The sequence below is a fragment of the Gavialis gangeticus genome, unplaced genomic scaffold (assembly GCF_001723915.1).
Source record: "Gavialis gangeticus isolate Ggan-Ray unplaced genomic scaffold, GavGan_comp1, whole genome shotgun sequence".
Lineage (NCBI taxonomy): Eukaryota > Metazoa > Chordata > Crocodylia > Gavialidae > Gavialis > Gavialis gangeticus.
The window spans coordinates 7,016,932-7,038,146 of record NW_017728993.1 but is presented as its reverse complement, the minus strand read 5'-3'; the positions used below and the strand labels follow the sequence as shown (position 1 = coordinate 7,038,146).

Here is a 21,215-nt window from a genome sequence, read left to right as displayed (position 1 = left end):
AGAATGAATGACGTGCCAGAGAGGTGGAAGGCGACCCCCTTTCCACAGTTTACAGAATGAAAGGCAAAGGATGGTCGTTGCCACTGATTTCTTTTGTGATTGCACCAAAGAGAAGCAACGGATGATGGGTGGTCAGGGCTATTTCTGTGTTGTTTTTAATAAATAAAAGAGGGAAAGCCCCTAAATGTGGCCTACTGCTTTATTTTTATTATTTGGGAATCACTTTGTCCTAAAAGAAAGTTACAGAATTAAACCTAATGAAGTCTGATGTATGTGGCAGGAGCCATGGGGTTTCTTTTTTTGTTGAATCTTGGCCTATGTGATTGGTAAGGGTATATAGAGCCTTTCATCTCTTGCTCACAGGTTCAAATATGCCTCACTTACCAGTGAATGAAAATTGGCTTTCAGTGACCTAATGAAATGAACTGGCCCAGTCCAGTTGCCAGTAGGCCATGTATTCATATCAGAATTGCCACTCCATAGTCTTTGTAGAGAACTTCAAAGAAAACTTATTTTCACTTAAAATTGCCCTGTGTAGCTCTAAAGATCTAATTTGAAGTCTAAGCATTCTTATGTGATAATGTGGGGAAGTTCATATTTTACCACTCTTTCAAAGGAAGAGTTCAGCCCCAAACACAGCAGTCAGACTAAGACTGCTTCTAGTGTACTTGTGATACACTAGAAGTACTGAAAAGAATTCTTTTTAAAGGCAATTACCATTGTCCTTGAGGAAAAGAATAGATGATATTAAGAGCACCCCCTTTAGAAACAGTTACGTAAGTGAACATACGGGGAAAAGTTAAGTTATATGCAGGTTTTTTCTTGTCACTTTTTAGTGTTTGACTTTCTAGTGTTATAACTGATTAGTCTGCTGGTCACTCTAAGAAAATTTAGAAATCTATCTTAATTCAATACTGCGCTGTCTCTTTTAAACTTGCTTGTAATACTAATGCACCCAGCATTTCAGTTGATGCTTATTTACAGCAGGTTGGCATATTTTAGCTATTTAGATTCTTATTTGGCACCCTCTGAGAAATTATGCTCCACTTAATATGTATTATTAAAGCAATTGGTCTCTGAGTTGACTAGAATAATAGAAATATGAGAATTAAGTGCTGCAGATGGTGGTATTTATATCTAGCCAGGTGTGGCCAGGTACTCTTTAGGTAAACCAAATGGTAGGTATCGTCTATTGTTCACTTTGGGCATTATTTGAATTTGCAAATGTTCTGCTGTTTTATTTTCTCACTATGTCCTTCCTCTGTTACTAAAAAGAAGTGTTGCTAGGGTTGTTACACAGTATCTTTATATATACAGGTATTTATGTAATTTTCAGCTATGTTAAAAGTTCTGCTGTTACCTGTCAAGATCCCCTGGGTTATGAACTTCATTCTTCCCTATTGCACACTTCTAGATTGTGTTTTTCCCAAATACATGGAACTGATGAAATGCCATTTCCAGGACTTGCAAACCCTTTTGTGTTCAGACCCATTTGTGATAGGGGGCAAGCTTGGGGCCGAGTCTCATGTCAGCCCGCCCACCTGTCTATGTAGGGCAGTCCGCCCAGCTTTGCCTGCCATAACTTTGCTATTACAATAAACTGGTGGTTAATGTGGGAGGCTGCCCATTCTATGCCCTGATGCCAGGGGGCGCTATCCACAGCTCCATATCATCCCTACACTGTGGCCCATGCCTTGCAGATGGCATCCAAAATGTTATCATACTCCCGACCATAAGCTGGACCAAACCTAATCCTCCACCCGGCCTCACACACACATGCTCATGCCACCTCCCTCTTACAGGGGCTTCTCACACTCCACCCCCACTCACAGGGTCTCTTAATTGCCGCACCATACTGTGCCCCCTCCACTCTGCTCTGGTCTTTCCTGGAGTGACCCTTCTGGCCATCAGGCTTACCCGAATCACACCTTGGCTTGCGACATGCAGTCTCTTGGGCCTCTCTCGTGATCCTCAGCTGGGTAGTGCCAGCCAGCTCATCAAACAGAGGGCCAACTTCGCCCTAGTCCATCACCGGGCTCCTTATATACAACACCCTCATCTTGTGGGGGGCTGGCCCGTGTGCTGCCCTTCTGGCTGTCCTTCAGCTCTACTCAGCACACCCCCTGGGGCTGCCCTTCAGACTGTCCCTTCAGCCCTACCCAGCCCCGAATTACGCCCACTCTTTAAAGTCACCCTACTCTAGGCAGGCCCGCTGACACTGCTGCTCTCTCAGGCTCTCTCAAATGTCCCCCTCTGGAGCCACACAACTGCACCTCTGCAGACTCAGGTGGCTGCAGCTGTGCCTGGCCCCACTTGTCCCTCTTAGTAACCCACCTGAAGATGGGGCCTGGGGTTTAGGCGTCCCAACCCACCTTACACCAGGAAGGGTCACAGTCCTGGTATTTAAGTGGGGCTACCACACCACTGGGACTCCCACCAGGCCTCCCTATCCTAGCAGGGTACAGTTTCAGGTCATGTCCAGGACCACTGAGGCCTCCTCTGCCCCCATAGCTTCACTCTTATCTCCCAGGTGTTCCAGAAGCAACCCAGTCTGGTGTTGCCTTCTTGGCTGCCCAACACAGACTGCTGCCTCTCTGGCCTATGTTTGAAAGTGGCCTCCCTCATCAGGCACCTGATGGCTGCTTGATCCTGCCCTTGCAGTGGCAGGCACCAAAGGTGCACTGCCACACCATTATATCAAATTTGAATGGCTGAGAAATCTGATTACCCGTTGCTTCATGTTCATGTCTTTCAGTTCACTCAGCTAGTTTCACTGGGAATGTTTTGCAGTCATAGAATCATAGAAAATGAGGGTTAGAAGGGACTTCAGGAAGTCATCTCATCCAACTGCCTGTTCAAGGAAGGACCAGCCCCAACTACATCATCCCAGCCAAGGCTTTGTCTAGCTGGGTCTTAAAAACATCTAAGGATGGAGATTCCACAATCTCTCTGGATAGCCTGTTCTAGTGTTGTATTACTCTCCTAGTGAGAGTTTTTCCTAATATCTAATCTAAACTTCCCTTGCTGTAACTTGAGACCACTGCTCCTTATTTTATCATCTGCTACCACTGAGAACAGTCTAGCTCCATCCTCTCCGGATTCACTCTTCAGGTAGTTAAAGGCTGCTATTAAATCCCCTCTTAGCTAAATCCCATCTCTTCTCTGGACTGAATAAGCCCATTTCCTTTAGCCTCTCCTCAAAAGTCATGTGCCTCAGCCTCCTAATCATCTTTGAACATCACAGATATTTTAAAAAACTAGGCAGTTGGCAGTACAGCAACAGCAGTCACTATATATGCCATGAGTCTTTAATATGGTTATTGAACTGGGCTTTTGAGGTATTTCTTGGTATTGATTTATTTCTGTTAAAATTACTTTCTGAATTGCTAGGTCTTATGAGGAAGCCCAAGAATGTCACATGAACTATGATATTCTGCTTAAAAGCTGAAGTCCATTCTACCTGTCCTGTTCAGTAAGCATTTATTGTTGATAAATGTGAGAGTATTATCAGCATTGGTTGATAATAAATTGTCTTTTCCTTTACAGGGAAGATGTATTTGAGAGCTAAATCCACCCCTCAAAGTTTGCATGTGATTCCCCTTAATTTATACATGGAATTATTCAAGAAATGGTTACAAAATTTGGCTTTAATGCTGTATAAAGTTGAATGGCTGGCTGGGTGCAGTGCTACAAGACAAACAAAAATCCTCATATAGTTAAGCTAGTTACCAATGGGTAGCACACAGTAACAGTGTCATAATTTCCCATGTATAAAATTACTAGTTGCTTTTTACTAGATTGTGGGCATGTCTATATAAGATGTTGATTGCGCAGTAGCCGAAAAATACTGCGCAGGAGTGTGTCACAGCATGGACACTGTTAATATGTTACTGCGCAGTATTATTAGGCTACTGTGCAGTAGCGTCACCTAAAACATGTTTGCCAGTGCTACTGTGCAGTAACTCCTGTTACTGTACAATTATTTACTTGCTAATACAACTACTAAATAAATGTGCAGTAATGACTGTACACTAGTGTCTCATGCAGACATGCTCATTGACTACTAACTTTCTCTAGATTCCTCTTGCCTGTGGTACAATGCATTCTGTCTTCACCATATGGGGATTATTAGAACTTGTCAGTAACATTTTCCAGTTGACCTAATCTGCACTGCTTTTTGACTAGATATACCTGTTTTGGCAGGGCTGTCCTTTTGTGGGGGGCAAATTGGGGTGGCTGCCCAGGGCCCCCTGCTTTGTTGGGCCCTGTGGAGCCGGGTGGGAGCCAGGTGGAGCTGCCACAGCCCCACCCCTTGCAGTATTAAAGGGGCCTCGCATGGGCTGATTTGCCCCAGACCCCGCACCCCCTTATGGTCTTCTTTGCATTTTGGGGACTGTGCTTCATGAGCCTGGGAGCTTTAGGAAAGAAGGTATTATAAGTAGCCTGGGATACTAGCAGCCTTGGTGGATTCTTGTACTAAGGTTGTGGAGCCTGGATCCTTGTGGCCATGGCATGGGGTGCATATTTTTGATGCTATCCATACAACTTCTGGGCAGCAGGGTGATGCATGCAGTGGGGGCTGTGTGCTGAGTGGGACACAAACTTAGGGGCCACATACTATCCAGATGGATGGGCACCCTTCCTCCCCAGCTTTCCCCACTTCATGGGCTGCTCAGTGCCTGCCTCTCTTGCCATGCTCATAGCATAGGCCTGGCCCTTCCTCAGGCCTTCTCCAGCTTCTCCACAGCACAGGCAGTCCAGATCTCCCCCTGCTATGCATGCAGCATCCCTCCCTTCCCAGCTGTGCCACCACCCACCTGCAGTATGGGCAGTCTGGTTCCCTTGTTTGCTGTGTGCACAGCTTGGGCATTCCAGCCTTTGGAGCAAGAGTAAATGGTAGGGGGTGGGGAAGGAGACAGGAAAATGTGGGTTGCATGCTAATTTTTTGGGAGCTGCATGTGGCCCTCAGGCTGCCAGCTGGACAGCCATGCTCTACATTGTTGATGGGGTTTCTTAGTGTGACATTTAAGGATGCTTCTAGTGGCATCAGTACTATATTCATACAGCTCCAGTTACATGAGGAAGACTGAGGGAGACGATAGTTTCAGAAAGTTAATGTATAATTCCAGGACTGAATATATGTTTCCAGTGCAGATGTACCTTGTAACACAGACTAGTTTGCATTTCAGTAATCTCTGGTTTTATATTGAAGTGGTGTTTTTATGTTTGCCAGTTAGGATGTCTTCTCTTCCCAATTCACGTATGGCCAAAGGGAATTATTAGTTTTTGGAAGGGGGAGTAGCTCCTATAGACTAGGTGATGTTAAATATGGAAAGATGTATGAGATACATTACTTTTGTGGCAGGTAGTCCTATATTTTGAATTATGCTGTGAAGAAAACAGTTTTTTAAAAATTGGAATTTTGACACAATTAAGCAAGCTACATTACTCCCTGAAGAATCTATATGTAGATGTAGTTAGGTACAGAGCAACTGGAGAAATCAGATTGACGATGGACTGTGATGAGGGCTAAACTTTGAAGATTCTGGGCCCACACTCATAGAAATCAGTGTAGCTACACTGAAGTCAATTCACTTCTGACTTCAGTTAATAATGTGGCCCCCTATCTTTAAAAGAGAAAAGAATAACTAAAGACTTATTTGTGATGGTGCTTCAAGGTTTATAAGTAACTAAATATAGGCCTGCAAGCTCAGAAATAACATCTTGCAATAAGAATAACCAAACAATGCTTGAGACTATGTTCAAACTTCCCAGGGACTTAGGCAGAGAGAACGAAAGAATAAACTTTCAAAATTCTAAAGCATTCAATTATTAAACATTTAGACTTTTTAAGTACATCTGAAAAATACTTTGTGGTTTTTACACACACACATGCATGCACGCGCACACACACACACACACACACACACACGGTTTAAACAAACAGTAACATGAATGTAATACCAAAATGTAAAAGGAGTTTCATAGTTTCTAGGGTCGGAAGGGACCTGAGCAGATCATCTAGTCCGACCCCCTGCCATGGCAGGAAGAGCACTGGGGTCAAATGACCCCAGTAAGGTGGTCATCCAACCTCCTCTTAAAAACCCCCAGGGTGGGAGCCTGCACCACCTCACTTGGAAGCTGGTTCCAGACCCTAGCCGCCCTGACCGTGAAGTAGCGCCTCCTGATGTCCAACTTAAACCTTCCCTCCGCCAGCTTGTGACCATTGTTCCTGGTCACTCCTTGCGGCGCTCGGGGGAACAGGGACTCCCCCAGCGCCTGCTGATCCCCCCTAACCAGTTTATAACAGGCCACAAGATCCCCCCTCAGCCTTCTCTTTTGAAGGCTGAACAGGTTCAGGTCCCGCAACCTTTCCTCATAGGACCTACCCTGCTGTCCCTTGATCATACGAGTGGCCCTCCTCTGGACCCTCTCGATGCTGTCCACATCCCTCTTAAAGTGCGGCGCCCAGAACTGGACGCAGTACTCCAGCTGCGGCCTGACCAGTGCCGCATAGAGGGGGAGGATCACCTCCTTGGACCTGCTCGAGATGCATCTGTGGATGCACGACAAGGTGCAGTTGGCCTTCCTAGCCGCCTCCCCACATTGCCGACTCATGTTCATCTTGGAGTCAGTAATGACTCCCAGATCCTTTTCCACCTCCGTTGCATAGGAGTTTATCTTAAACAAGTCGTGTTAGCATCTGAGCATCCCCTAGCATTGATTCTGTAATGTATACATTTTGCTAAGGCACTGCAACACTGAGATACCACATGAAAACAAGAGAGAAAATGTCTGGCTTATTTCCTGTGGCCAACCTGAGTGAAATGCAAAAAGTAGATCATGCTTCAAAAACCCTTTTTTCCTATCTGAACAATTTAAGAAGTTGACAATACAAGTTATAGAATTTTATGTAAATGATTTTGACTTGATAGTCTCTTCCTCTGTAATATGATAGGATGTGGAAGTTTTATAAGTTTAATAGGCTGGATCAAATTGTACCTTGAAGTACACATATATACTGACTTCACATTTTACAGATGAGTCAGTAGAATGGCACAGGTATCAAGGAAGGCAGAATTTGATGCACAGTAATGATGCATGCTGATTGGTAGGATTCACGGACTTGATTTATAGTTTTTATTCATAGTTCCTACATGACAGACAAGGCTGATAACATCACCTGTTCCCATTATATGGCCACATATTCAGTTGCTTATTACTTTGCTAATAACCAGTATTTGGGCTGAAAGCACCATACTTCATGTTTCCTTCCATTGATACTTTTTTTAAAGAGAGCGGACACATCTACACGAGATGCTTTACTCAAAATTAGAGCAAATTACTGCACAGTAAGCATCACTGTCTACATGTGCAGATGCTTACTGCACAGTAATTTGCTTGAATCATGAGTAAATATGCTGCCTGTAAATACAAGTAGCAAATTTACTTGTGTTTACTTACTGCACCATACAGGACGTGTAAACGGCTGACTGAGAACAAACTTGCTCCTGGTCAGCCAGGCAGCAGGGGCATGACAGTGCTCCCTGCCCCTAGGAACTTCTTGCTGCCAGGGCAGGCTCTTTGACCAGAGTCCAGGTGGGGACAATGTCCCTGTGCCTGGGCAGCCCCTGCTCCCTGACCACGAATGCAGAGTCGGGGCCAGGGAGATTGTTCCTAGCCTGTTCCCAGCCTCTGCCCCACAATCACAGAGTGGGGCTGGGAACAAGCTCCCTAGCTTCCACCCCATGATCATGGAGCAGGGGATAGGAACTGTTCCAGTTAGGGGCAGGTCCCAGCCCTGTGCCCTGATTAGGCAATCAAGGTGCCCAGCTTGATAGCTGCCCCACTGGTGGATCAGGGCAGGGAGCTGGGACCTGGCTTTACCCTGCAGCTCTTTCCAAGCACCCTACCCCAAGTTGAGGAGCCAGGGCAGGGGCTCCCTGCTGCCCCGGCACAGGGACATTGCCCCACCTGAGCTCCAGTGGCAGAGCTCTCCCCAGCAGCAGGCAGCTCCCAGGAACAGGGAGCAATCTCCCAGCCCCTGCCAGGACATAGTTGTCTCCGGGCCCCATGCTCCCTGACAGAGCTCCCCCAGCTGCTGCAGAGCTCGAGGGGGCAGGAGCAGACTGTTGCCAGAAGCAGCAAATCTACTCCGGCATCCCCACATATGCAGGCACCTGCCCGGGTTGGGTTTGCTTACCCAGTGTCATGCAAAATATTTCAGCCACGAGGCGGGGGCAAAGTACAATGCTTTCCCATGATAAAAAAAAATCTTGAGACGTTTATGTTGACCAGCTCTTGTGCCCCATGCCTTGGGATAGGGATTTGAAATTTGGCAGGAAAAAATGTGCCTTTTCCTGTCCCTGCCAAAACCTGCCTAAATTTGCCCAGGTTATAAATGTTTGAAAAATCATAGTCTGTACATGCTCAGTAGAAACTTTGAGTTTTGCAGCTGTCTCCAAGATTTCTTCCTCACTGAGCATGCTCAGTCCCTCACCATGCTGCACATTTGACTATGTAGCTGAAGACCATATTGTAATGCATACGTATAAGTGTCTGAATTCGAACTGCAGAGGCAGCACAAATTCCAGCATTTTCTAACTTCTGCAACTATAGTTTTTAATACATACATCATAATACCCTATGGCATATGTTATAGAGACTAATTTAATCTTGGCACACATCTCTAGCTATTTCCGGTGTAGCTTCTTATCCTTTGTCTAACAGGGTTGCAAAGAGGCTCCAACTAAGATTTGGTCCTCATTGTACTAGGTTATAGAAAATATGTAGTAAGAGGTTTTTTTTGCCACAAGAGATTAGTCTGGGTGGTCAATACACAGGGTGATAAGGGTAAAGGATGACTTCTCAGGGATGAAAGGCAGCTAGAGACCAGCCTGTGGACTAGAATAAAAAAAATCAGTCCTGAGCTATTGGACCACCCTCCATCTCATACATTCACTTAAAAAATAAAGTAGTTCCAAACTAATTACAAGATTTCCATTACAAGGCTTCTATAAGCAGTTTTGTGCAAGATCAGTCCACATGACGAACCACCAGAGGGGTGTAGGGCGGACAGAAGGGAAAGGGGGACAGAGTGAAGGAGGAAAAGGAAAAACAATGGAAGATTTAGGTAAAAATTGAAAGACACAAAACATAAAAAAACCCTATGTGCCTTGTGCATTTATGAAACAAGGAGCAAGCAGTAAAGAAGTAAAATGAGCTTTTTACTTTTTGCCATGGCATGATAATTATTTTCACTAATTAACTGAATATTGAAAGAAAATGAGGCTTTGGGGAATGAAAAAATATGAAAGTAACTGCAAAAACCTATTTTAACAAAACTAATGAAATTGCTCTTCTCTTTGGTCTTGTACAGCACCCATAAATTATGCATAATCTGCAAATTAGCTTTTAAACATTTGTGATAGACTAACATGCACAACTTTTTCTACGCCTGAGGAGCTGTCTAGCACAACTGCAAAGGAAATTGGTTTAACTACACTGGAAGTCTTGAAGTTGGGATTTCTTTAACCATTTTCAACTTGCATACACATTCTTCTGTATTGGTGCTTACCCCTGTCTGAGTCAGGAGAGCGACGTCTCCATGCCACTGGCACAGACAGACAAAGCCTTTCAGACAATATCTGTTTTGTTTTGTTTAGCTGTTTTTTTAAAAGAAAGTTCTGTTTCTTAAGCCTCTTTGTTTTTGAACATTGGAATAGCATGTGATATTGGCAGCAGCTTTACAGTTTTTCCTAATTTTTTTGTTTTAGTATAAACTTGAAAAAAAAAAGTTTTGTGGCTTTTGTCAACACTTTATCATATTAGCAGCTAACACATTTTGCTCGTCATCATGTAAATCTCACAAATATGGGAAAATATTTCACTTGGTATAAATAAACCTTCCTGACCAGTGGAAATGTTTTTGCAGTACAGCTTCGTTTTTCAAGTTACTTGAAACATTCTGCTATTCCTTGAAATATATATGCTTTTAAGGATGCTACTTAAACAACAGGAGAGATGTACCAGACTCTGAAGTAAAAACAGAAACATTTTCTAGAGGCCTTAACATTTTCTTGAAGAGTTTATCTGCAGGCAGTCTCCAGTGATAAATTCTTAGCGTTCCATCATTTAAAAAAAAAATACTTTTGTGATCATTCTGTGTTAGTATTATGAAATTATGAAGAAAGATAACAGGAAGGGTACAATGGTACCCAAAAGCTTGACTGTGTTTTTCCCATGTACATAGATGGCCATGTAAAAGATATCATCACCCACAAAAATCCTCGCTTCTCACAGGATCCTCCATTACATTTATAAAGCTCTGTGTTTGTGTAAACTGGGGGAGACTTGCAGTTCAGAGAAGCGGAAGACAATCTGCACATAGAAATTAGTAATAACACTAGACTGTGCTTTCCATTAAAATATATTAAGGTACTCTGCAAAGGGGTTCAGTATTATCCCTGTTTTGCAATGTAGAAACAACCCCTGATAGGGGATGCACCTTGTTTAAGGTCACTCAGCAATCCAGGTCTCCTGGTACTCTAGCCACTGAACAACCATGCCTGGATGGGAATAAACCCCTTCCACATATGAACAGTAACCACGAAACAAATGGCACAGAGCTCATCCTTGCCAATACTGTAGGTGCATGCAGGTGTTGCTATTAGAGTGCACTTTACAGCAGGGACCTGCAAGAATGTGGTATGTACATTGTTCAGTTTGTACATAGTGCACAGTCAACATGTCTTCATAGTTTCATAGTTGGTCGGGTCAGGAGGGACCTGAGCAGATCATCAAGTCCGACCCCCAGCCATGGCAGGAAAGAATATGGGGGTCAAACGACCCCGGCAAGGTGATTGTCAGGCCTTGTCTTAAAGACCCCCAGGGTAGGAGCCAGCACCACTTCTCTTGGAAGTTGGTTCCAGATCCTAGCTACCCTGACAGTGAAGTAGCACCTCCTGATGTCTAATCTGAATCTACCCTCTGCCAGCTTGTGACCGTTATTCCTGGTCACTCCTGATAGTGCACAGGGGACCAGGGACTCCCCCAGTGCCTGCTGGTCCCCTCTGACTAGTTTGTAACAGGCCACAAGATCCCCCCTCAGCCTTCTCTTGTGCAGGCTGAACAGGTTCAGGTCCCGTAGCCTCTCCTCGTAGTGCCTGCCCTGCTGACTCCTGATCATGCGAGTGGCCTCCTCTGGACCCTCTCCATTCTGTCCACATCCCTCTTGAAGTGCGGCGCCCAGAACTGGACGCAGTACTCCGGCTGCGGCCTGACCAGTGCTGCATAGAAGGGGAGGGTCACCTCCATGGACCTGCTCGAGATAGGACAGTATTCAATGGATGCTTTCCTAGGCCCCAGTGCACTCTTGTGTACTCATCTCATAAACTTTCAATGCTTTTATCCCCCCAATCCTATTCTTCTTTTCAGAGACAGTCACTCATACCCTGCAGGAGAGACAAGGCCCAACGACTTTTCAAAAGCAGCTGTGGTATTGTTAGAAGGAAATGTTTGCAAGAAGTTACTTTTGCAGTTATTATAACTCAAGATTTTATTTTTTATGAATTTTAGTTAAAAATTGAAGCAAAAAAAGAGTGTCAGCTCAGTTTATGGGGACTGGAAGTTTAGTAAAATATGAACCAAATATTTATATTGTTATAAATGCTGGGGGTGAATTGTCATAGGATTGGCTCCATCTGCCTTATCTGGATGAGAAATTTGTCCACAAACATTATACAGGATTTACTCCTAAAAGGTGAAAAATGGAAGAAAATCCCTCTTGAGAGAGAAAGGAACAAGAGGAAACTATAAAAGAGGGATGTGGCAGGTCAGGAATAGGAGGAAAATTGGGAGCCACGGCCATTTCAATTCTTAAGTTACCGGCTCAGAGATGTAGCTTGGTGGGTACTATAGCTAACTGATTAGGAGTTTTGGCTATACAGTACCATGTAAGGTAGTAAGTCTTATGCATCTTATGCGTATAGGTGATTTTACTATACATGAAGCAACTCTTCTGTCTAAATTATTGTGGTACTTACAGAACATATTGCTGGCTAATGCAGGAAGAAGTTGACTGGTCAGGTATTTTGTTAAAATCCGGCCTAGCACAGCAAATATCCTGCTTCAATGTGCAATAGTTAAAGGTTGAATCACAGGCACGGTCCTCTGCAATAGAACCACTCATGAGTCATGTAATTTCCAGCAGATTCCTGCAGCTGATAGGAGGTTGTGAACATGGACAGAGACACAGTGTGGCTGCAGGAAGAGTTTAACATGCTGTCCTCTAGAAAAATAGAATAATATAAGGCAACTTTAATGTCCACAAAGGGTAGGATGATACTGGAGTTCCAGTTTCTCATTAGCAGTAGTGACTCTCCTTGCAGTTCTTCTAACAACCAACCATGGTAATGTACATTAGCTAAGCTACCAATGACAAAAGTTGCAAATGCATTCTTAAGGCACAGTGTTTTTTTTCCAGTTTCCACAGTGTCAGATTGCAAGTAGCTGGCTCTTTAAACTTCTCAGTCAGTGTTTGTACCCTGCAGTCTGTTCTCTTCCAAAGACTAACAGTCTTTCTGCAATCAGTGGCTGTTATTGCCTCTCTCTCTCTCTTTCTTATGCTAATTACCCACTCAATAAAGGAATATTCTTCATCTCTTTATATGTTCCTGATCCTTTTGCCTTCTCAAACAGTTTGGTGAAGACGCATTTCCTTTCTGGACAGTACTAGGGTGAACTCTGCAATTCAATCACTACCCTATTCTATTTTCATTCTTCCAGCGGATCTAACTTTCTCATATACTCAAGACCCTTCGTTCTTCTATTTGAGACTTCTTTTCCTATTCCAAAACAGCCAAATTACATTTCAAAAAAGTGTTCCAGATAAAAGGCTGCCCTGTTATATTTGTGGTCCAATGTCTTTTCATATATACAATTATATACTTAGTTTTCTTAAACGTTGGCTAATATTAAACCTGAACCTAAAGTTCCTGCTAAATAGCAGTCTTACTTTCCCCACTCTTCTTTATTTAGTGCCTGATTACTGCTTTTTTACAAAGGCTTCAATTTTCATTCATCTGTGTCTCATGTAGATGCACAAACTCCAATCTCCCACCTCAGAGAGTTGGTATGCATTTGTAGATGCAAATGCCTTCTCTGCTATTTCCCTTCTCTCATCTGCATGTATGGACAGTGGACACGACATTCTTCCAGTGTTGCAGCCTGTGTCTCACTGCTCAAGTTGTATCCAGTGAGCTCTAATCTCTGTTATAAAGACAAAGACCTCTTTTTAAAACCTGGTATGCACAGGAGTTTCAGACCCTTGCTGTCTTATAATCGTGCCAGTTTAATGTGCAGCAGGACATCAGAAACTTTTGTGATGTCTCAGTGAAATTTCCACTGCTTTATTTTTCTGGAACGTTTATTGATTGGATTTCTTTCTTACAAATCTGTGTTGTCTTTCCCTAGTCTCCACCTTTTCAGGTGTTCTTTCCTTTCTGTAAAATCAGTGACAATGGCAACTTTTCTCAATGTTAGAAAGGGGAATATGGTCCAATTCATCCCTGGATCCCCTTCTTATTTTAGATGTAATTTTAGCTTTTTCCCCCCTCCAGTTCTTGTACTGCAAGTGCCAACGAGGAATCTGATTTGAATGCAGTCTTTGCTTTTGGGTGCTGTCTCTCTGCTCTTTCTGGTTTGTCCTTTGCCCTTGTCTCAGTAGCTAACAATCAATCTTCCTGCCAGCTCTACTCCCATCCTCTGGTAAATACATGAAATTTATCCACTGCTAACACTGTATGTGTTTTGGGATTTTAAACTTCATGTTTCAACTTCACTGAACAGCTAAAGGGGAATGGAAACAATTTATGTGATTATGGCAGAAGCTAAAAGCAAAAAACAAAACAAAACAATTTAAACCCTTGTTCCAGTGGAGAAGGCATTACTTCACTTTCTATTTTTCAGAAGCTGAAGGTTCAGTTAGGAGTACTTGCAGAACAGAGGGCATGTCCACACAAGACGCTAAATGTGCAGTTGACTAATTCTACTGCGCATTAGCGTCTCATGGCAAAAGCTGTGCTACTGCACTAATGCAAAGTAGAAATAGTCTACTGCGCATTAGTATCACTAAAAAGGTGTGTGCCAGTCAGTATTATTATTATTACAGGTACTAAACTTAATGCGCAATACCTATGGTGCATTAATGCACGTGTAAGACTTGTCCAGAATCACCCGGTACCTTAGATCTGTAATTTAATTTTCTAAGAACTAAGAACAAAATTCACATTAGGTCTATATTTTTAGATTATGGTATATGTGTCTCTCTGTCCTTCAGTGTGTATGCCTAGGCAAGAGTATAGAAGTGTGGAGGATGCCCTAGACCTACCCCCACCCCTTTTAGATCATTGTGACAGAGTCCAAAGGCCAGACTGAGTTCAGATATTATTTGATGAAGCGGCTTTGCTCCAGAGGATGGAAGCAAAGTGAAAAAGAAGAAAGCAACATGCTGTAAATTTGGATTCCAACTCAGACAACATATGGATCTGTGAAACTTGTAACAAGCTGTGTCGCTCTTGAATTGGGCTTGTCAGCCACAAACAGATCCATCAGACATCTGACTAGGCCTCTTATGTGTACACCATGTTCCTTGCTGATTTCTGAGTTTGACCTTGTAACGGAGGGTGGACTTATAGGTGTCTTCACTCCCTTACTTATTTGTATGACAGGAGATGCCCCTGTTGAGATTGGAGCCCATTGCACTAGCTACAGTATAGACATGTTGTGAGAGATTATATCTGTTCCAAAGATTTAACAAAACCTAACAAGACAAGGAGGGAGAGAGAGTTGCCACAGATGAAGTGACTTGGTCAAGGTTACACAGCAGGTCAGTGTCAGCATTAGGTATGGAACCCAAGTCTCCTGCTTTATAGTCAGTGTCCCACCCCAAACCAGCATTTCTTAATCTTTTAAAACATTTTAGGCTAATATAAGTAAACATACTTCTGCTGTAAAAAATTCCCATGAGTAGGTAGCATACATCTTAATAAGACTAGGCTGGCCTTTTTGCATTCCTTAAACAGTACTGAAGCCATGTCAATGACGCTTGTATTGTAAAGTATCATGGGCATGTGAGTTAGCACCTATGAACAATGAGGAAGTTAATACTTCAGACCCATTGTTTCAGGTTGCCCGCAGACAGGATAAAACATCAAGAGGGAAGTGGAGGGAAATATTGGATTAGATCATACCGCAATGTATTTACTGCTTTTCCAGCATACTTCACGTAACTAGTCACTAGAAAATAACCACAAGCTGTTGGCTATTTAACCGACTGTCCCTCAAACAGCTCCTGCTACATTGCAGAGCCTCTGCACTTTAAAATGTAGAACCACTGTTCAGGGTGTAATTCTCATGGATGCCTGAGGGATTTCTATAGGTAACTTCTATTAATGCAAATGGGTTTTAGACATGAAATCCCTGCATACTCTGCTGTGCACATCTTCCCTGTGGTATTTTCGTCCTAGCCTCTTTGCCACAGGAAAGAAAATCTCCTTTGTCAAGTGGATACAAACTTGCCACTTGTGACACAGCAGGGTGATTTTTGTGTAGAATTATATAGGTCAGGGCTGTCCAACTTCTTAGCAGTCAGTGGCTGTCCAATACAGGGAATACATGCTGTGGGGGCCCTGGCCTCCCCTAGCCTACTCAGCTGTAAGCTCTTGAGTGGAAGAGCAGCTTCCACCATCACTGCCTCACCGTGTGCATGGACAGGCAAGCAACTGCTCACCTTCTTGGTCTTAAGCTCTCTCACTTCACTATGAAATGGGGCAGGGTCTCCCCCAGGAGTGCAACCAGGCTGCTCAGCCCCTGGGGATGACAGCGAAAAGTGCAAGGAAGAGAAGGGAGAGGAGCCCCAAGACCCTGGCTGCAGCAGCAACAGTAGCCAAAGTGATGAGGAGAGTGATCACCAGGGAGAGTTTGGGGGCGACAGATTAGCCTTGTAGGCAGCCAATTGAAAAGCCCTGAAGTAGGTGCTTTCACTTCCTGAAATTAGGTGAAACTCAAGGTACACATCATATAGCTCTTCACATCCAGCATGGGTTTATTATTCCCTCAGATTTTGGTAGCCTCACTTGCAGACATTTAACAAATGTAGCACTTACTGCTCTCAACTCTATCCTTTATGACTGACTGAAGAGGAGTCACCAGTGCCGATATTTTTCTTAGAAATGACCTGCCACCTACACATTTGAAGTAGGTGGGATAATGTAGTTCTGTTAAGGTTTGTAAAATGATTTGAGATCCTCGGGATAGGCACAAAGTGTGAAGTGTAGATAAGAGTCTAAAGAAGGAGTGAGTGAGTAAGTTTTCTATCCTAAAATTCATGGACTCTCCCTTTGGCCTTGGCAAAAGAACATTTTGAATACTTCTGTCTGCTTTCCTCTATAGAAATGGGCATTGTCAGAGCACTCACAAAAATTCACCACTTCTACTAAAAGTGCTTATGGCCCAGGTAATTCAGACACTTCTCCTATTTCACAGAGATGTTGTGTGGCTTAATAGTGGCTTTACAAAGATGTGCTAGATTATAACTATAGAAATATTTGTTTCTTACATAGCTTCCTGCTTGAATGCCATCATTGGTAATGACTTAAGGAAAAAAAGAAATACAATGCTAAGGTCTATAAAGTAAAATCTTTCAGGAGAAAATGTCCATTAACCTGACAAAAAATTGAAAACTATCAGGAACAGGAGCACGTATACAAAGCCAGCTACACAGGTAACCAAGCTCCTTTCTGTACAGTGTCAGACTTGTGCCGTCTCACAGGAAATAGTGCATTCATAAAAACATTTATGGCTTTCCGAATGAGCACAGCACAGATCCCTTTTGTTTAAAAGGCAATGGAAATCTTCCATAGTTTGATTCTTTTAATTGATCTGTAGTTCCCACTGACTTGAAGTCATATTTTATTTCGCTGCAGTAAATTTAACATATACTCTGTCATCCATTTATGGGAACCACAACCATTTTAGTGCATTATAATGCACTGTCTGTCTGCGGTGAGGGGAAACGAGGCCTTTTTTTTCCTCAGATCAACAAGGCACTGGAGCACACTCCTGGGAGTGTCTTGTCAAAAACCCTGAGGCCACCATGAGTGAGCTGTAAGGGAGGGTTAAGGTGATTTCTGCTCTTCTGGTGGAGTAAATGTCTGTTTGCATATTCCTAATGCTAAATCATCCCTGCCACAGACTGATTGCTTACTCATGCAGTTTAGCTAATTAACACCCCCACAAAAAAACCTCCCAGACAAACAAAAAAACCTGTTTTTTCTCCTGCTGTTGAAATGCACCACATTGTACCAAATGTTTGATTATCTATAGCAAAAAATCACAGGAAAGATGCTTGGGATACCCTAGGGGACTGAGAAAGGGGTTAACGTGCTCCTCCACAGGAAGACCACAGCTGCCTGTCCTTATTACAGGAACCTGCAGACTAGGGTGGGGTCAGTGCTGAAGCTGGGTGCTTGCAGTCAGTCTTTCTCAAAAGAGTGCAGAGAGTAGTAAAGAGTATTGGGGAAAATGCTGTTGGGCTGGGAGCTCTGACAGGAAAGATGCTGTTGAACAGCTTGAGGTGAGCTTACCTTTCTTTTTTTTTTTTGTATAGTCATGCTTACTTTTGCATTTGAGCAGTGAAGCAAGTAAGTGAGGGTATTGTCTAGTTGAACACCCTGGAACTGCATTTTCTAGGCCTCTGCTTTTGCACCTACCTTTTCATCTTTTTCAAGTTATGGGTTGTACTCAGTGCAATTATTCAGACTTTCTCTGCTACTTGTAAAGCATGTTGTAAATGTTGGCTTGCTGTCTAGGGTCTCCTAGAGCATAAGAAAGGGTGAAATCATCAGCTGTGCATCCTTTGCTCTGAGCACTGGCACAGGATCTCTCGTAGGGGGAGGGAAAATGCACTGTCAACCTAAAGAACTCATGACTGTTGGTTTGACTTTATTTTATTTTATTTTATTTTTTTTTAAGCTGCCTGGAAAGACTGGTTTTACTATTCAGATGTCTTGAGCTCTGGACAGAGAGAATGACTGGCTGTGGTGCTGAAACGTGTGCCCAACCCCCCTCTAAACCATTTTTTCTCCCCAGTTACCAGGCTTGGGTGTGTTCAGAGGGGGAGTGAGTGGACGTGGCCTGTTTCTCTGTGATGGTCCAGGGCTTGGTAGGGAGAAATAGAGGTGAACTAAGACTCCTGCTACTACTATTCCCTGAGCTGCTGTATTACTTTTCTGAAGCTTTTAGGGTGCAGCATGTGCTGTCCCTTAAATATGCTCTCCTCTTCAATTTCTTTTTTTTTTTCTGTTCTATTCTGCTTAATGTAGCAAATCCTCCACTCCTTTCTAGAAGGTCTGTCCGTACATCTCATCTTACTGGTTTCTTCCTTCCCTCCAGTTTTTAACTGTTATGCAGCACTGAGTGCCTTCCCTTGTCTTCTAAACAGCAGTAAAGGACACTGCTGGGAGTACTAGTGTAACTCTTTACTCTTGGGCAAGCACAATGTGAAACTCTCCTGAAGGTGGCATTTTATTTGGAGATCCCAGGGAGATTATTCTGGCTAAAAGGGGCTCCCTTCTTGGAGAAGGCAATAGGAAACATCACGTGCAATTAGCAGAAAAGACTATTAATTACATTCCTTCTTGTAGGTATGTTTAGAAGTAAGCTGATAATGCATAAAGTAAGATGTGTCAGTGATATGATATATGCATGTGTATTAGATACTTGTACTTAGGCAGTGTCCCTCTCCTTCCCAGGATAACTAGGGGGAACAGACTCCTTGGAATGAGAGGCTGCCTATTGGAAATCTATGAAGTATACTTAGTTTTTAAATTAAAAAAAAAATAATAAAGACATCCAGGCTGAATCTGTCAACTAAATAGACTAGGAAAAGTGAGTTTTCACCTACTTTCCCTGCTCCTACACCAGCCCAAGTCAGTGGCTTGGAAATGTAGATGCTGAAAATTTTCCCATTCCGGATGAGGCCTTTGTAAAAAAGCTGTGCTGGCTCTTTTTGCACTAATATGTTTTGAGAGAGACTGCATTAAAGATGCTATAGCGATAACATATTTTTACTAGGAAAAAGCATGTATAACGCCACAAAAACTATACTAAAATAAGGAATAAAATATAGGCAAAAGCTGTCAAGCAGTGGTGTTTCTTTTAGAGCTTCCACTCTTTTCAATGAGTATTCTGTAATTAAATTAGTAAAGACATCTTATTGCCTAGATAACAGGAAGCATCTTGTGTTCCGTGAGAATTAGTTTTTACAAATAAGGATAAGATCAATAGACAGCAATTTAACACAATGTCAAAATTAACTCGATTGCTTTGCATGAAGATGTAGAATATTGGATTTAAAGCCATGGGGGAATACTCTTATCTGTGTTCTTTTCTTTCCCCATACCAACTTGCCGAAAAACTCCTAGCTTTGCTGTTGAATAAACTATTACCAGCATTTTTTTTTTTTAACCTTAAATTGTATTCTTATTCTCCTGGGATGTTGGATTAATAATTGTAGCTTGCTTTTAAAGGAAAAGCAAATGGTTGCATACTGTGTCATTACTGGAGGAGAACCTCTGTTGTGCAGCTACATTTCCCTGTGCTAGCTGTAATGCTGGATATGCAAACATCTCCTACAAACAATCCTTATTTTTTGTCATTCTTCTAAGTTTATCATATGAGGTTTTTTCTTTTAATAATAGATTCTTCTGGCTGCTGAAAGTGCATTTTGCTGCCAGTTGACTATAAGTTTATTTTCTTTTGTATGGAAGGATTCAGATACTAACATCTTGGGTCCAGATGGCACTGTTGATTACAACCCACTCACTCAGACTTGCTTATGATCCTTTATTGCAGAGAGGCATCACTGGAAACACACCTGGAGTAGTGACAACCTTCTATAGTCAAGTACAGACATTCAAAAAGCCCGAGGCTGAATTGATTCTGTCTTTGCAGGTTTCTCTAAACTGCCTAGGCTGAACTGATAAGCAAGTGAACTGACTGACTTCATTTTTCAAATCAGAAAGGCAGCCAGACCCCCCTCCTTTTGCTGGCCTGCTGGCAGAGGGGGTATAGCTGGGTGATCAGCCTGGCTCCCAGCTTCCAGCTCAGTCACAGGAAGTAAAGTCCCCACTGTGGGCTTCCCCCCAGTCCACACTGGGCACAGCCTAGCTGGGGGTCTGGAAGCCCACAGTGGGGGCTTTGTACCTCCCCTGACTGAGCTGGGAACAAGGCTGATCATCCAGCCATGCCCTGTCCTGGGCTGGCAGGTGGGCTAAGGAGGGATTGTGGGGGGGAAATGCCTGTCCCCCCCCCTCCCTCTCCTGGCTCTGGACCCTCAGCTGGACTGTACCTGGCATGGGTGAGGGGAAACCCACACCCTTTACACCCCCTGCCTGAACTGGAAGCTAGGAGCTGGGCTGATTGCCTGGCTGTGCCCCTTCCTTGGCTGGCTGAGGAGGAAGTTGGGGGAAGGGGAAGGGGAGCCCCCCCTCCCCCCCACCTCCAGACCCCTGCAGGGGAGTGGCAGTTTTACTTCCCTACTCAAGCTAGGAGCCAGCCCAATTCCCACCCTGCCTAGCCAAGGAGTTGGCAGGGGCTGGGGGAATCAGCCTGGCTTCCAGCTGTGGGAGAAGAAAAAGCCCCTGCTGATCACTGGGGGTGGGGCCAGCCCTGCTCCCTTTTTTTTATAGTTTCACTGTTGGAATGATAGCATGGGTGGCTGGCTGTCATATGAATTATTACTAATTCTGAACTTGCTGAAGCAACACTCCCTCTCACATTGCAAAATCCTTTGCTGCTATAAGCCAAGAAGACTGGAATTTGAATTTCCCTGGAGTTGGGTAGAACCTGTCACAAGGCTTGCATTTTCCTATAAAGCACTTGCTTTGAAACCAAGGAGATAATTCAATATCTATCACTTCTTAAGCATGTGCAGGCTCTACCACTTCTGCTCAGTGAAAGATTTGTTGTGCCTTTAGGTGTCTTTGTGCCCTGTGCTACTTCTGGAGACTGTTTAGCAGAGGTGTGTTTTGTTCTCTACTTACTGAAAGTATATCCAATGTAGGGTTACCATATTTCCAGCAGCAAAAAAGAAGACACCTGAGAGGTGGGGGAGAAGCATATGATCATATGGGGGGGGGGGGCGGGGTATGACA

General features: G+C 43.5%; 1 protein-coding gene across 3 annotated transcripts in view; it reads left to right on the top strand.

The window, feature by feature from the left end:
- DNAJC6 (DnaJ heat shock protein family (Hsp40) member C6) overlaps positions 1-21,215 on the top strand; it is a 132,697-nt gene that overhangs the window by 50,657 nt on the left and 60,825 nt on the right. The window contains exon 1 of one of the 3 annotated variants that reach the window (XM_019528443.1): positions 17,395-17,635. The exons of the other annotated variants lie outside the window; for them this stretch is intronic. The gene's annotated coding sequence lies outside the window, so the exon portion shown is untranslated. Of the gene's footprint in view, positions 1-17,394; positions 17,636-21,215 lie in introns of those variants that run through there. 3 annotated transcript variants of the gene reach the window in all.